General features: G+C 36.9%; 1 protein-coding gene across 9 annotated transcripts in view; it reads right to left on the reverse strand.

Moving 5' to 3' along the window:
- Positions 1-16,263, reverse strand: part of TENM3 (teneurin transmembrane protein 3) — a 1,405,686-nt gene that overhangs the window by 413,552 nt on the left and 975,871 nt on the right. The window contains exon 1 of one of the 9 annotated variants that reach the window (XM_077144571.1): positions 8,229-8,287. The exons of the other annotated variants lie outside the window; for them this stretch is intronic. The gene's annotated coding sequence lies outside the window, so the exon portion shown is untranslated. Of the gene's footprint in view, positions 1-8,228; positions 8,288-16,263 lie in introns of those variants that run through there. 9 annotated transcript variants of the gene reach the window in all.

Genomic DNA, 16,263 nt, shown 5'->3' on the forward strand with positions numbered 1-16,263 from the left:
GACCGAACTCTCCTAAAACAGCCAGTGTAGGATTAGGAGCACCAATCTAGATATCTGTATGTCTGAACATAAACCCTGGCTTTACCTCTCACAGTTAACTCTTCCAACTCAGTTTCCCCATCTTTAAAATGGTGATTATAAAATTATCTAACTCCATGAATTGTTCTGAGGATGATGAGATATTATCTGTCTACATAAAGGGTTTAACAGAGAGACGAGCGCTTGGTAAATACTCTATAAATGCTAACTACTATAAGGCCTTGGTTTCTTCATTTGTAAAATATATGGTCAGGAGTAAATGAGCTTGAAAGTTCTCTTAAGTTCTGAAAGCCTCTAATTCTATCCACTTTCACAAAAGATAGTAAAATTGGCCGTTTACCTTTTATGAGTTTTTTGCTATTGTTCTAAGGTCAATGAAAACGGAGAGTAGAAATATGGAATTTTGTCTCCTTTCAGCACTCTTTATCTGTTAATCTTTTGGTAGTAAGAATGTTTCTTTTTCTGCTCAGCTACTATTCCTCACTTATTAAACTTCTGGTAGCAAAAACACTGAAGTTCAGTGTACCGATTCTTGCTCTAAATTATGCCCCCAAAGAACACATCTTCTCTTTAGTTACCCAAAACAGAGCCTGATTACATGATGTTTACCAGGTGGAAAAAAATATTAGAATCATACATATCTTTATCAATGTATTAAGGTTTCAAATGCATCTGTGCAGGCAATTTTAACGTAATTTTTTTTTTTACTCAAATGCATTGTTATGATTCATTGAACCCCTAGCTTCCTTAAAAAACACTTATTTGTGGAAATTTACATTTTACTCCACTTAATCTAACTGGAATTCAGCTACCCAAAACTCACCTGACCAGAAAAGCAAAGAAATGGAGGTATTAGGACAGAAAGGCTTTTGAAAAGCCTTTAAAGCTAGTAAAATTACCTTTGAGCAGTCTCCCAGATCCTTACTCCGAACTTTTCTAATCATATTTTTTATGCAAAAATTGCGACTACAAAATGGATTTTTGATGGCTGTTTGGAAACAAAGAACACTAAAAAGTAGAAGCTGCTCGCATGACAGCAAGAGAGGAAAATGAAAAACCTAACTTAAAAATATATATCTGTACTTGAACTGCACATGTAATTAAAAATGTTTACATAGAATGCCCGCCTTCCATGCGGGAGACCCGGGTTTGATTACCAGACCATGCACCCCAAAAAGAAAAAAAATATGCTTACAAAAAAGAGCATGAAATTTGAGAAAACAGGTTTGCAATCACACGAGGCTAAGTTTAGTTCTCTCTTTCACCATTTACTATCTGTACGACCTCATACTTACTTCTCTAATAAAACACTGTCGCTTCTAAGTAACATTTCCCCATCAGTAAAATGGGGAAACTCCTACTTAAAGGGATGTTGTGAGACTAAACAAAGTGGTATGTATAAAACACTAGTACGTTAAGGCAAAAAAAAGGACAGTTAGTAGAAACACCAACCATTATTATATGGGGCCATTTAGACTGGGGATACTTATTCCTCAAGAGTTTCTGAATAAGCTATTATATTTGTAAAAGAGAACAATAACTGATGGTCATATGGTGACTTCTGGTCACAAAATAAAAGTTAAATAAAAATAAAATTAAAATTCATTTTTATTTAAAAATAAAATTTAAACAAAACAAATTTTATTTAATATAGTTATTCAAAAAAACAATCAACAAACATTTATCGAAGGACTACTATTTTCTCAGCCATGTACTTAGTGCCGGTATATAAAGAGGAATAAGACATAGCTGCGATCTGGAAGAACTTATCCCCCTAGTGGGGAAGAGAGAAATACGTAAACAAATGATTATAGCATAATGTGTTAAGTGAGGTAACAGAAATATGTCCCAGGTGCTATGGAAGCACCAGAGTAGCCAGCTCTGCCTGAGGCAATCAGGAAAGGCTTCAGAGAAAAAAATCCCATGCAAGTAGACTCTTGAAAGATTTGTGAAAGGGTAAGGAGTATGAGAAGCGCAAACCAAGTGAAAATGTCAAAGCATGGGTGCATGGGTAGAAAGACTTGAATGGAAAAGGGAATTGGAGGTTGAGGTGGAATTATGAAGGGTCTGATTTAACGTACTGGGGGTTTTAGACTTTATCCTAAGGACATAATAAGGATTTAATGCAGGATGTGCCATGCTCGGATTTGTGATTCAGAATGACAACTGTGATGACAGCGTGGAGGCTGGATTAAAGAAAAGAAGAGACAGAAGGCAGGGGCACCACGTTGGAAGGCTAATGAAACAGTCTAAGTGAGAGATGAAAAGAGCCTGAACTTCGGCCCCCATAGTAAGAATAGAGAAGGAGGTGGTCTATAATTCATATTAAACATATTTCAATCCAATTTGCTTTTGTTTTTTATAAAAGGTCTTTAAATGAATAAAAACCTTAGCTACGAAGAATATTAGACTCTCCTGGAGGAACTTATTTTGGTGATTTTGAGTTGCTGAGATTTTAGGGTTACATAATTCATAGCCTGATGACAAGGAGGTGTCTCTGATAACGTTTTAAGTAATATTTTAAATATTTTGATAAAGGTCCAATTTTGCTTTCTTATCATTAGCACTGACTAATTTTAATTAAAAAAAAAGAATTCACTAAAAGTTAAAGCATAAGCTAAACTCCAATCAATAATACTTAACAGTTTTACCTAGGAAAACAAAAACTTGCATGCAGCACTTAATTGCTTTAACCGGAGTTTCCAAAAAGGTTAGATCTTGTGCTGTGCATAAAAAAACTTTCCCTGTTACTGAACAATACTTGTTCAAATATTTAAGTAGCAATTTCATTTTAATGGAGATAACTATAAAATACTTCACAAGGAAAATATTTGCCATAAAGTTAAGAAATATAAACCATAAATATAATGTCTTTTGTTTTTAGCTTAAGGGAATTATGACTCTAGAACAGTAGCAACAGAACATAAAATTTGAATAACTTTCAAGTAAGCATACTTATGCACTTGTTAAAACAAACATTATTCCCACTGCTAAAACCGAAGTTGCCAAGTCTCTCTTCTTCATAGCTTAAAAACAATTTGAAAAGTAGCAGAACAGCAGCTTCTTTGAAAAGAGACTAATCATCATTAAAAGACCTTTAAAAGCAAATAGAGAATGGTCAGCCAGCCTGATCAACTTAATTTTTAATGAAGGTATATTTCCATATATATCTAAGGTATAGAATAAGCATATGAAGGAAAATCTACTGCTACTGAATATAAAAAAAGAAGCTATTTTTAATTTTCACCCCTACTCTGGTAATCTACAATCAAAGTGAATGATATTTCAAAAATAGAAGAACTATGATAAAGCTGTATGTAAAAATCTCTGTCAGTGATAAAACAAGCAGAGGTGGCTGTCATAAAATAGCCAAATGGCTTTTTCCACCTCCATCAAGGTCACTTTACTTGATGATGGGCTCAATAAGATGATAATGCATTTAACCACTTTCCTTGCGTCTGACTTCAACCTCACAAATCCAAATGGCTTTGTTTAACTACCCTGGCCTCTCAGCATTTCCCTGAACAAAGATAATTAAGGAGATGTACTGCCCCCTACTATCACAGAAATTGAAAGACAAATAAACTTCTAAGAGCACAAGCCAGGTGTCTACTTCACTAATGTACAAACTTTCACACAGGAGGTAAAATGAAATAATGGTTAAATAATTATAAAAGGTTAACAATGTTAAATTTGTTATACAAGATAATTTTCTTATAAAGAAAAAGCATAAAAAGTTCTGGCTACATTTTACAGGTCTCTAGATAACAGATTTTTCTCTTTCTGTCAGAAATGGTTTAAGATTAAGAAAAAGAAATTGTTGTGCAGAAACTAACAAGGAGAAAATACATTAAAACTTTCACACATCGCATTAATTTTTAAAAGTTTTTAGGTTAATAAACATATAACTAAAAAAGGTGTTAGTGTTTTTTCCATGCTAGTTTTACATTAGCCCTATTGGTATGGTCTATGATACGGTTTATCTTCTAAATGTACAAAACATTTCTATCAAACATATCAGGTGAGGGTAAAAATAACACTTAAGAGAAAAAATCTTTTTTCTTTTTAATACTGTAGCATGTAGGTTACCAAATCTAACTTTTAGTTCAATGTGATGTGTCCTCAAATATTTATGTGTATTTTTCTATTATTTTTCCTTGTGCAATGAATTTGCCATAACTAACAGCTATGACATAAACTGTTTCTGGAAAGCCAAAATGGTAGTTATTTTTGCCCTAAAGTAGAAAAAATTGAGTAGATATTTCAAAACTTACAACACCTAGGATTATGGTTGGTGACTAAAATCAACACATAAACAATAATTTAAAAACAATTGGTTCCTTAAATATTAAAATACACACCACTTTGCACTTGCCAAAAATATAAAAATCTGAATAATTTCTCATTTAAAAACACCTCTTTTGAAAGAAAGAATTAAATGTTATTTTGGCTTTAAAACATTCAATGTTTAAAGATATGAAATCACTTCCTAAACGACTAATGAAAAGATGGCACTTATGGCTGACAACTTTATATCTATGTTTATGTGCTTTAGACTTGTCCAGATCAAGGTTACGGCAAATATCTTGCTAATAACCCTAATCTAACCTCTAAGAACTCTCTTGCTCCTCTCTCCTTTTTCTTTAACGGCTGTTATCCTTCCATTCCTATCTCTCTGTTAAATTCCACAATTTGTATTTGTGACTTCGGCTGTACAGCTAAGAATCAGGTCACTTAGAGCCAACTCATCAAATGCTTCAGTAGCTGTGGTTTAGGTTTTTAGATACAACTATTTAGAAGTTCTAGGCTAACCAAACAGGTAGTGTTTAATATAACGGCCGAAAAACAAAACCAAAAAAACCCTTTCACCCCTAATTTATATACTTATTTTCTTAATCACACAAATAAGAAGTGACATGATGACTTTCATCATTCAACACATCACTCTCTTTCATGGTTCCATTTTCACAGCATCCAAACATCATTAAGGAAGAATATTTTATTCTCAAGGTGCATCAGGTGCTAAAACCTCATATTTAGAATGAAAGCGAATAATTATAGCCATACTTTAATTCAAACTGCTTGTGTATATACAGTCATATATACCTATACCTACAAGTATGTGGATATATTTATAGTTGCACAAAGAATAAGAAATACATAGCAGACCAATAACATATCAGTGCAAAATTTAAACTTCTTTAAATGAGGGAAACACTAATATGAAAATTGCTCATATTAAAAAGAATATTTTGTCCTTATATTTGGCATTTACATCTGTATTGCTAAAAAGTGGTTTGTTAGAAATCTTTATTCACGATTATTAGTAAATCGTGAATAAAGTAAAGTAAAGCCTTTAAAGTAAAGCCTAAGAAAATAAATTATAAAAATGAAGGACTGATGTTCCAAAGCCCAATCTCTTAATTGCTGATCAGAGCTGAAAATAGATCTTTTTTTTTTTCTCCACTAATTGAATGAGTCTTGTTAAACCTTTTGAAATGCTCTTTAGAAAATGCAAGAATACAGCTTAGAACAGGTTCTTTAATTTGGGTCATTTTCTGTTACTTGCAGTAGTGACGGGTGCTTAGCAACGCTGTTCTGGTGGCCCTTTTAAGGAAATGAATACCTGGAATACAGCATTTTAATCTATTTTATGGCATTAATTATCAAGATCACTGTATTTAGTGCCTCCTTTGCCACTTTCCTACATTATGAAAGAAAGGAGTCCCATGATAAATTGAATATATTATTTCAGATGACATAAGATCTTGGGCACCCTCGGATCCAGTTTAAAAAAGAAAAAAAAAAGATATAAAATAGTAAATAAAAGCAATAAAAAACACTGGCTTAAATTTTTAGACAAGGATCGTACACAGAAAATCAGGGTTCAGACATCTGTAAAAGAGTCTATGTTAAGTCGCTTTTCTTTTTCTCAATCTTTGAGGAGACTTAAATTTGAACATGCCACATATTAGGTCACTGATATCTAAGAAAGGTGGTGTGACACAGCCAAAACCCAGTCAGATTTTATTTGCTAGACAGAAATTAACTGAATATTTCAAATACTGATTTTTGCAAAAGAGAACTTTCACATGCAAAATATTAACAAGAATATCACTTAAATCATGACCAAGTTATCCACTTTATATTTATTCTAATGTCCTCAAATGATTAACTTTCAATAAGATAAGGAAACAAGGTGAGAAATGGAACTCTCAAATAGTTTCTAAGAAATCAAATTGCCATGGTATACTTTGTAAATATGCCTGTTCACATTTTATTAATAATCAATATGACAGGCTTAAGATATTAGTACTTAAAGATATTCAGAATATTGGTTTCTTTCTTTTTCTGTTACCAATTGTTATTTTTAAAAGTCCAAACTCTTCTAACTTTTCCCTCATAATTACAAAATTCATTTCAGATTTCCTGTTCTGCAGAAGGAAGGGCACTTCTGTATCACTATTCTTCTGTACGTTCACAGCTAATAAGAGATCAAGGGACTCCCTCTTTGTCTAGAATGAATCCTAATTTCAGTCTTCAATGGACAATTTTTTAAAGCTCCTCACACTTCACCCCCAAAGATGAGAAAAGAACCAGGTAAACAACCTTCAATCACCCTTTTTAAGATTCAGTCTATCAGTTAATGTATAGCTGCATCTCTTTAAATTACACATACTTTATACTTGACTTCAAATTTATCATCAAAATTGTGTAAATCAAAGCATAAAATGGGATGAGGCCAAAATTTCTCAAGTTTTCTAACCTTTTAAAGCAGAGGGACCCTGCTTTGGGTTTTGGTATTTGGAACACTACAGTTGCATTTTAACGCCTTGGGAATCCGCTGAAAAAACAAAATGTGTGGCACAGCCAGTATACGCTGCACTGAAATACTCTCCTATTGAGAAGGAGGCTTAGTAAGTTAGCTGTATTTCTAAAATGACTTCTCTGGATATTTTTAATTCTTTCTTAAGAACTACTTTAACAATTAGTACACAGAGGTCTCTGGATGGCTCTCTGAAATATTTAAAACCAGAGAACAAAAGATTTATTTTAAAAATGAAAACCCTGGCTTGTACAACTCCAGACGTGAATCTGCTTTCAATTACTCAAAGTATTTCCACTTCAGTAGAAGGGGATCAAATCTTCAACTACACCATCTTAAGGCACTGAATTTGATTATATTAGGCTTTCAAAAGACAGAATGACTTTGTGACACAAGCACATATATTCTGTATATATCATTTATGAGGTATTCCAGGAAGATAGAGAAGCCAGCATATGAGGGGGAGGGGGATGTGTGACTTATGCTGAGAGCTACCGCAGAGCTTTGTTTTATTTTATTAAAATACACATGTAAATGGTACAATGATTTTTACTTTACTAGACATTGCACAAGTTTTTCCAAATTATTCCCAACTATTCTTCCACAAGCGTAATCTGCTTCAAAGCACAATTTTAAAGTTGAATTTCTTTTAGAGACCGCTCTATGAAACCCTCTCCCGACAAAAATCACACACGAAGTATTTCGCAGGCGAAAAACTGCTCTTTTAATTAGCGAGATTATTTTGTGCCTTTTCTCCCATTAAGCAATCAGCGTGATGGATTTTAGTTAATGAACCCAAGGGCTGCTTAATTTCAGCTCAACGCACATTTTAAAACATTTCAGACATAAAGTATCCAAATCATTCTTGCTAAGATTTGCTCCCAACGAATTCGATACGATAGGCTGCAAAAAGTCACAGAATTCAGGAAAAAAAGCAGCTTTACCTCGTGAATGAAAGAGTAGACCACATTACTCTTAAAAACAAACCACCAGCTCATTTTAAAGACCGGGAACAAAAGACTCCGTCCTTCCCAGGGCTACCTGCACCACTCCGGGGGCCGAAGAGTCATCGAAAAACTTCGGCCTTTACCTCTTCTAAATCCTTAATTTGGTCCCTCAGGGGTTAAAAAGCCACCTCATCTCAGATGCTAATGTTGCCTCCGCACTGATTCCAGCCCGCGCAGAGCCCCGTCCCGTTCCCACACCGCACGGGGGAAACGCCGAGCCGCCGGCCCCGGAGGGGCGCAGAGCCGCGGCCGCCCCGGAGCGCGAGCGAGCGAGCCAGCGAGCGACCCCGGCGGACCCCGCTCCGCCCGCGCGCCCCAGGCCGCGTCGGCCGCCGCCGCCGCCGCCGCTCACCCACCTTGCCGCGGCGCGCCCTCGCAGTGGCCGTGCGGAGCCGAGCCCGGCGCTGCCAAGTTGCCTCGGTCTGGAGCGTATCATGTTACAGCGCCGGGCTCGGGGCTCGGGCTGCGAGCGGCAGCCAGACTTGATAGGCTGAGGCTCCTCTGTTTACACCCGGCCGCGGAGGGGGCGGCGGCGGCGCTTAACCCCTTCGCGCCCGGCCCGGCCGGGCCGCCGCCGCCGCTGCCGCTGCCGCCGCCCGCCCTGCGTCCCGCGGGCCAGGCTCCCGGCCTCCCGGGACCCGGGCGCCGCTTTCTAACCCCAGCACGCGGGCCGGGGATTTTAAGAGCCACGTTCCAAACACACAGTGGGAAAACTGCACTGCAAATTGATTAGAGGCATGCTTTAAAGAGCCTGCTAGGAGCCTTACACATGCACACGCTCGCTCGCTCGCTCTCTCTCTCACACACACACACACACACACACGCAGACCCATAAAACACCAATATTCTCTATTGTGGCTTTTCAGTGGCTGTGGGTCTTTCAAAACAGATGTTCTCTAGAAGTAGTACTTTCCTGTGCCCCCCCAAAAGAGCCTCTTCTCCCCAAACACTTGAATGAACCCCGAGCCCTGATGTGCCACCATTCATGCATCACGCCTCTGAGATGTTTACTTGATCCAAAAGCGAGTGATGGCAGTGCCCCTCCGGCCTCAGCGAAACCGGGTCCTCGCGCTCACCGGGCTCGGCGCCGGGGCAGCGCGGGCAGCCGCGGATCCCGGGGGCGGGCGGGGTGTCGGCGGGGCCTTGAGTGTCGCCCGGCGTGGCGCGCGCCTCTGGGTGGGTGTCGCTGCTGGAAGCGGCGGGGACAGGCTCAGCCCGCCGCGGCTCGGCCACTTTCTCGGCCCCTAGGCTGACGGGCCCGCGGTGGGAGCTGCTCCGCACCCCCAGTCCTCGCCGCCCTAATGGACCCCCAAGAGAGTCAAACCCGCACCTCAGGGAGGGAAGAAGGTCCTTGGAACTGGAGGCAAGGGTTCAAGAGAGCTGCGCTACTCCGGATGATGTGCCAGGACTGGACAGCCCCAGTCTGAACCAGCTCCTGTGTTCTAACTAGCTGTACTTTAAATAAAAGAATCTTCGATATTGCAACACTTATATTTTTATAAAACATTTTTGTCTTTTTCCCCCCTCCAGATCCACTTTTAACATTATTTTCGCATTGCCTCCAGTCCGAGGCCCCTCCTTCCGTTAATCTTTCTTTTTTCTAGAACGTTCCTTGCCTCTCAGCCTCTTCCTTTTCATTAAACCGAGAACTGACTGAGTGACTGCTCATGAATTTTAGATTCACGGGTGTTTTCTTGCAATTTTCCTCCAACCCCCTCAAGTATATTTATAAGTAAAAGTGATAATAAAATAATGAAAACAAAAGAATGCCATACCAATATTAATGAACATACCTTTATGCCATCAGCTCTCATTCAACATTGCCTTTATAAATATAGACTCAACCCCCCAAAATTAAATAATATCTTAAGAAAGAAAGGGTCAGTGTTCCCCTTTCATTTATTATTAAAAGCAGCAGATTACGATCAGAATTTCTTTGCCCACCCTCTTTCCTCCTGTAAAGACTAAATTTTTTCCTCATACCCATGATTCAACAATAAGAGTAATTTCTTTATCTTCTTTAACATATTACCTTAACCTTAACTTCTGTCACTTTCTTCTTACATATAAATGCTACAAAAATGTGAACATAGCTCAACTACTTCTTCCTGGAAAGTTTTCCTTCTCAATTTCCATTGCAGTTAACACATCCATTATCATATGTGGAAATGTCTGATGTTACCCAGTGTTTAAATAGTTCCTAGGCTTTAGTGTTCTTTCGTTCAAAAACTGTCTCTCTTAGGACTGTGGGTCACAGCGCATTACATTACAGCAGAATTCCCACAATTGTATTTATTCTTCATTATTGATCAATATAATCATCATTTAATTGGGATGTTAAGAGAGAATAAAATTATTTAATTATTCCGTTGACATTCTAAATTTGTAGTTATTTCAGGGATTTGAAATTCTTTTTTTAGCAAAATTGGGTAAATAAAAAAGTACAATAAATATTTTGATAGTGTAAAAACACCTAAAGACTTCTAAGTTCTAAAGCAAATATCTTCTGAATTCGTAATAATATTTTGAAAAAGATTATCTCATGGATCTTGTAAGGCATGTGATTCTTCTAAAGGGATGGGACAGCCTGAATTAATTACAAATAAACACTATATAACTATTTAGGTCAAATTATAAACAAGATGTGCAATTGAAATCTGAGAGGAATTAAATAAGCAGCACATTACACAATTTGAATTTGCCCAGTACCTGGGAAACTTGTTCCTCTATGCTTCTAAAATACACAACTGCATTTTTGACAAACACTAGTTAACAGATCTAGATATGACTAGAACGTTAGACCACAGAAAAACAAATAATCTAATGGAACAATGTTTTAAGATCTTAAATAAATCACTTTTTGGATCAAGATGAATCTCAAAAAGACTGATACTTGGCATGTTCATACCCCCAGATAAATACCATGAAAATCGGTCCCTGATTGATAGCATTTATTAAAATCCCAATTAAAATGCTAATTAGGTGATGCCCAACCATAAAATATCAGGTAAAGCCTAGGCAAATTTTTATATTGGACTATATTGTAGTATTCTACATGTACATCTAATGGACTACAGTGTAACATTCTACATGTATATCTAATTCTGTCTTTTTGGAACACCAAACTATTTTCAAATTAGGCAAAGATATTATCCTTTCAAAACAATCAAGGGCTTATTTTGAACACGGCTGAGCAAAAGCCATGGGGAAGAAGCTGAGGCAGAGACATGCTCTAAAACAGTTTCTATGGCTAAAAAGTGAAGGATGGTTTCCACATTTATCTTCCCAAGAAAAGACACGATTTTGTAGCTACACCCATCCATGCATTAAATCACTGCCATCTCTTAAATATAGGAGTCCACCCAAGAGTTCTACAGAGACATATAATTAGGCACATATTAAACTTCTATTTTCTTCCACTATAGTTTACCCTACTGTTGATGTCAGGAATAATCACCATTGTGGATAATGCCTTCTATAACTTAACATTTCTTGCCTAAGATCTGCACAATTTCCCGCAGTTCCACAAGCAAATACGATCAAATATGTTGAATTATGTGACCATTTTATGTTGTGATGTGAATAAATAATCACACGGAATTAAACTTGCACTATTAAATGAATTGTTTCATGCATAAAAGCCCAATGATTGTGTAGCACAAAGAAGATTTTTTAAATTACATAAACCAAATCAAATCAAAGCAAATTGTATTAAAGATAAAATGTACAATAATGAGCTGTTATTTCAAATTGGCACCAACTTAGCTTTCATATTAAAAGTTCTTACAGCTTTTTTCTGCTTGGGCCCAAAACCTTGAAGGAAAATCAGAGTTTAACTCAAACTAGGGTGATTATCTTTCTTTCTAATTATTAAGCACCAAATCCATATAGTCAGAGATGCAAATACAAAATCAAATTGCAAACACTTATAGTATACTAAATATATGATCTTGATAAAAGCTAAAGTTGAACACTTAATGTTTGACTGGTACTACACTGAGCATTTGACACGAAACATTTTTTATTTAATTTACTAAGCACCGATGAGAAAGTAATATAATCCTCATTTTATAGGTTAGGATACTGGAGCTTAAAGAGGTTAATATTACCCACATTATTAGAAAATGCCAAGGCCTAGACTCAATTTCAGTTCTAACAGACCTCCAACCATGACACTTTAACATTTCACTGAATGTTTAGACAGTATCAACTTAGTAGTTAAAATTGGTATTAGGAGGGTAGTTCATTTTCTAAACAAAGTTGATCAGGATAGTCCACACTAAAGATTTGAAAACAAATTCAAATTTTGAAATTTATAATTTGAGTGTGAGAAAGGAAAAAGAAAGAAGAGGCACGTGATAATCTGTGTTTAGAAGTCACCTCAAAAGTTAAGGTAACCAGCAGCACATGTATTAGTGGTGTCTGATTCCAGCTAGAATCACACAGAGAACTGAAATAGTTAATAAACATCCCTGATTACCTGATTCAGGGGCTTGCATAGGTTAATATGTGTCAGTTACTCAAGAATCCACTTGGCCGAGATGGACTCTATTAAAAATTAATACATTTATTTCTTATTTTTTCCTTTTTAAAATAAATATATCAAAGAAACTGTTTCTGTCACTGAAATTACAATGCGCTTACTTCAACGGGTACATCATAATTGTACAGTTACTTTAGTTACATGCTGTGAATAAAATTTTAGATTTTATCTCCTGTTTTGCAAATTGTTATTTTATCAGTAGCACAGAAGTCTTTAATGGGTATACAGACTCTGTTAAAAGTACCATAAAACTATATTTAAATTCATATTTCTAGGTCTTTTTTCCAATAAAGTTTAATTATCATTTATACTGGAGCAGAAAGAAAGGTTTGAAAACAAAGCCTTGCAATAAAGGCCAGTCCTCAATTTTTCACAGATGTCTGCAATAAATTTAAAAGGCTGGTATAATATTTTAGGTGATTCTTTCTTTGATTTAACCCACAGGAAAAATCCACCCACAACATGTGTATTTGTTTCACAGCTATCTGAAATACCCCACATCTGAAAGCATTTTTAAAGGGTAAGTTCTCTTTCTTTTTAAAGGTAAGTTATTTTACCAAAAACACAAATGCTTTCTGAAATCTGATACATGATGAAGACCTAAGAGTCTTTCTTTAGATTTCCAACCATGTTTGTGTGTGCAGAAAGAACTGGTCCTTACTTTGTCCTAATTGGGTGACTTTGGACAGGCACATGCTGTGTCCTCTGCAGCCAGGGAAGAGGAGGAAGCAGTATGGCAGGGGTGGGGGTGGGGGGGTGGCTGGGTCTGGGGCCCCTGCAGGGGGCAATCAAGCAGTGCACTGTATCCATAAGACTTGGGGAGCTATATTGCTGTACTGCCGTGTTTCCAAGGTTGGAAGGAAGTGGGTGAAAAAGGGAGATCATTCCTACCTGGTGGTAAGAGCAGGACAGGGAGAAGAGGCAAAGCTTTAAGAGAAATCCAGATGGCCAGCAATAGTTAGCTTGAGGTATGGATGCCAGGAAAGGATATGAAACAAGAGCTGAGGGCCCCAAACAAGCCACTAGTTGTCCAAAGCAAGATTAGAAGGGAGTCTATAGCATAGAGTAGTGGTACAACAGAAGACCAACAGAAGTGACAAGATAGAGGCAGTGCTGCTAATTGGATATAGCGCCTGCAGGCTGCAAGACCAATTCCCAGGGTCACCCAGGGATGGCAGTGTTTGTCCATGCTTGGCAATTTATTGAGGTTCAACTTTTCTTTTTCTTTTTTTTTTGGGGGGGGGGTTCTTTGCATGATAGCTCCTGTTTATGAAATGTAAATTTGATAGCAAAATTATTAATTGTTGTATTGATGGATCAGTTTTATCAATCTAGACTATTGGTTTCCAACCATCACTCATTCTATCTACCTATCCATAAAACACATTTTAGCGTTGAAGTCTCAAAAACACATTTTTAGTTAAATGCCGAAAAGTTAGGTGATATATCTTTGAAATTAAATATATTACTGGGAAGACTTTGTTTTGTTTGTTTAGGCATCAAAAATTAGTTATTCACTGATGGCTAGTGATGAATTGTTGTCAGGGAGGTGAGCTGTCTGTAGCAGCAATAGGTATGCACAGGTCAAACCCTTACCCAGTAGACAGACATTGACATCATTCACACCTCCATATTCTTCCTTTAAAATGAACACTTCCTTATTGACAAATGAATCTAGATAATCAATCATGTATTAATTACTGGTGTTTCTTCATGACAGGGTCACATTGAATACGGTTTGAATGAACTTTTTATTTTGCGAACATAAATTGTGTTTATGCCTGTATTTTTCAGTGTCATTTTGGATAGAAGTATATGCTTGATACTGGCCAATTTCTGTTAAAACTAGAGCTTAGAAGTCAGTTCCTTCAGTTAGCCTTTACTGATCAACCAAGAATAGTTTAAAGGCTCTCTCTTCTGTGTTCCCATATACTCTGTAAACACCCTTCTCTAAGAGTCATCATATCATATTCTACTGCTTGTAGACTGTAACTCTTTCTAAACTATAAACACATGAGGGCAGGGACCATTTCTTGGCTCATTCCCCCCAAAATTTTAGCATACCCATGTATGAAGAAGACAGTAAATAAATACTGGCTTGGGGATGGTAGATCACTGGAAACAAACAGTCCAGACTGAAGAAACTGCTTGTTAATTAAAATAATTCAATCATTTGTATTTATCATACTGCTCCAGAATTATCTGTTTATTCCTCTCTCTTTCTTACCTAGCACAGCATAAACTTTTCGAGGGCAGATGCTGGGACTTATTGGCATCCAGCATGACTAACAATTCAAGGAATACATGCTGCCACTATGTCTAAAAATCTGTAAAAATATATTTTTTCATTATAAAATCATGCAATTATAAAACTGGATATAAACTTAATACATAATCTAATCTCGTGATAAGCTTCCAGATCCCTCTCAGATCTAATCCAATCTAAATTACACCAGATGCAGATGAATCTATTTGTTTTCTAAAATAAAATCCCTACCATGTCATATCCATTCCAAGAAATGTATTACAATGTTTCACATTGCTTAATGAGGGCAATTCTATTTTGAGAGTCTCTAAGCTAAATCTCCAAAGTCACAATTTATGCCCAAATACTTTTGCTCAGTTTCCAGCAGAAACAAGAAGCAGCTGGTCACCATTTACTCAAAAAGGGCCCTTCATATACTTGAAGAAGATTATTCTTAAATCTTCACTTAAAATTCACACTGTCATGCTAAATAATCTCAATTACTTCACCCCTTCCTCATAGGTCATATTTTTTCAACTCTTTCCATCATTTTAATGGCTCTTCTCTGAATGTTCTTTGTAAGACAGGGGTGGGGAAGAGAGCTCAGAATTACAACCACTGGGTTTTCAGGCTCTAGATTTAGAGATCTTGGCCTAGGAAGAGAAGAAAGTTCTAGAAGACAAATAGTTTAGAGAAAGGGAATAAAGTGAGGTGAGCATTTCACTGGATATCCATATTTAAATGTTCCAGGAGTTTGGACATATAAAGAGAGGATTCATTCTGTAGATTATTATAGATTTACTAACCCAATTCCTTAACAGTGATATTTATGAAAGGAGATTGGATCTCAGAGGCAACAAATAAACTAAGAAAGCAAAGGGCCAAGGCTGAATCCCTGGGGATGTCACATAGAGGGATCAGGAAGAGAAAGTTCTCAGGAAGACTGAAGGTAAAGTCTAGGAAATTGGAGAGAATCAGCAGGACAGCCTGCCAAAAAGACCTCAGAGGCAGCAGTTTCAAGAATTAGGGAAGGGGATTGGGTAGGTGATATTAACAAAGCTATAGGTAACAGCCAGGTTAATATTTATGATGATTAAAAAACAGAAGTTCTTGAAATTGGCAAGAAGAAGCAATTTGGGACCTAAAGGAAAATAATCTTTAATGGAGTAATGGGGCAAGTATCTGATTTAATGGGCACTGAATAGCAAGGGGGTAGTGAAGAAATAGAATCAGCTGTGTGCAAACCTGTACGTGCGTGCATGTGTGTGTTTTGCAAAGTATGCAATAAGGAATAATGCACCCATTATTTTAGGTAGCTGATCTGTCTTGTCTTCTAGAGCAGAACTGAAAGTTTGCAAATAATAAAATGAACACCTACCAGAATTTCTATGGCCCACGGAATAAGATAAAACCTTCCATATATGTTATCTCATTTAACAGCCTCAACAGTCCTTGTAAGTAGATATTACTATTAAGTAGAAAGCTGAAACTAAGTGAGATTATATGAATGCTGGGATTCACCTCCATGTTTATGATTTCTGTCCTACCTCATGTTGTTGACATCCTGAAAGCTCTAAGAGGAGCCTGACACACGGTGGATATG

The sequence above is a fragment of the Tamandua tetradactyla genome, chromosome 26 (genome assembly GCF_023851605.1).
Source record: "Tamandua tetradactyla isolate mTamTet1 chromosome 26, mTamTet1.pri, whole genome shotgun sequence".
In the NCBI taxonomy this organism is placed as follows: domain Eukaryota; kingdom Metazoa; phylum Chordata; class Mammalia; order Pilosa; family Myrmecophagidae; genus Tamandua; species Tamandua tetradactyla.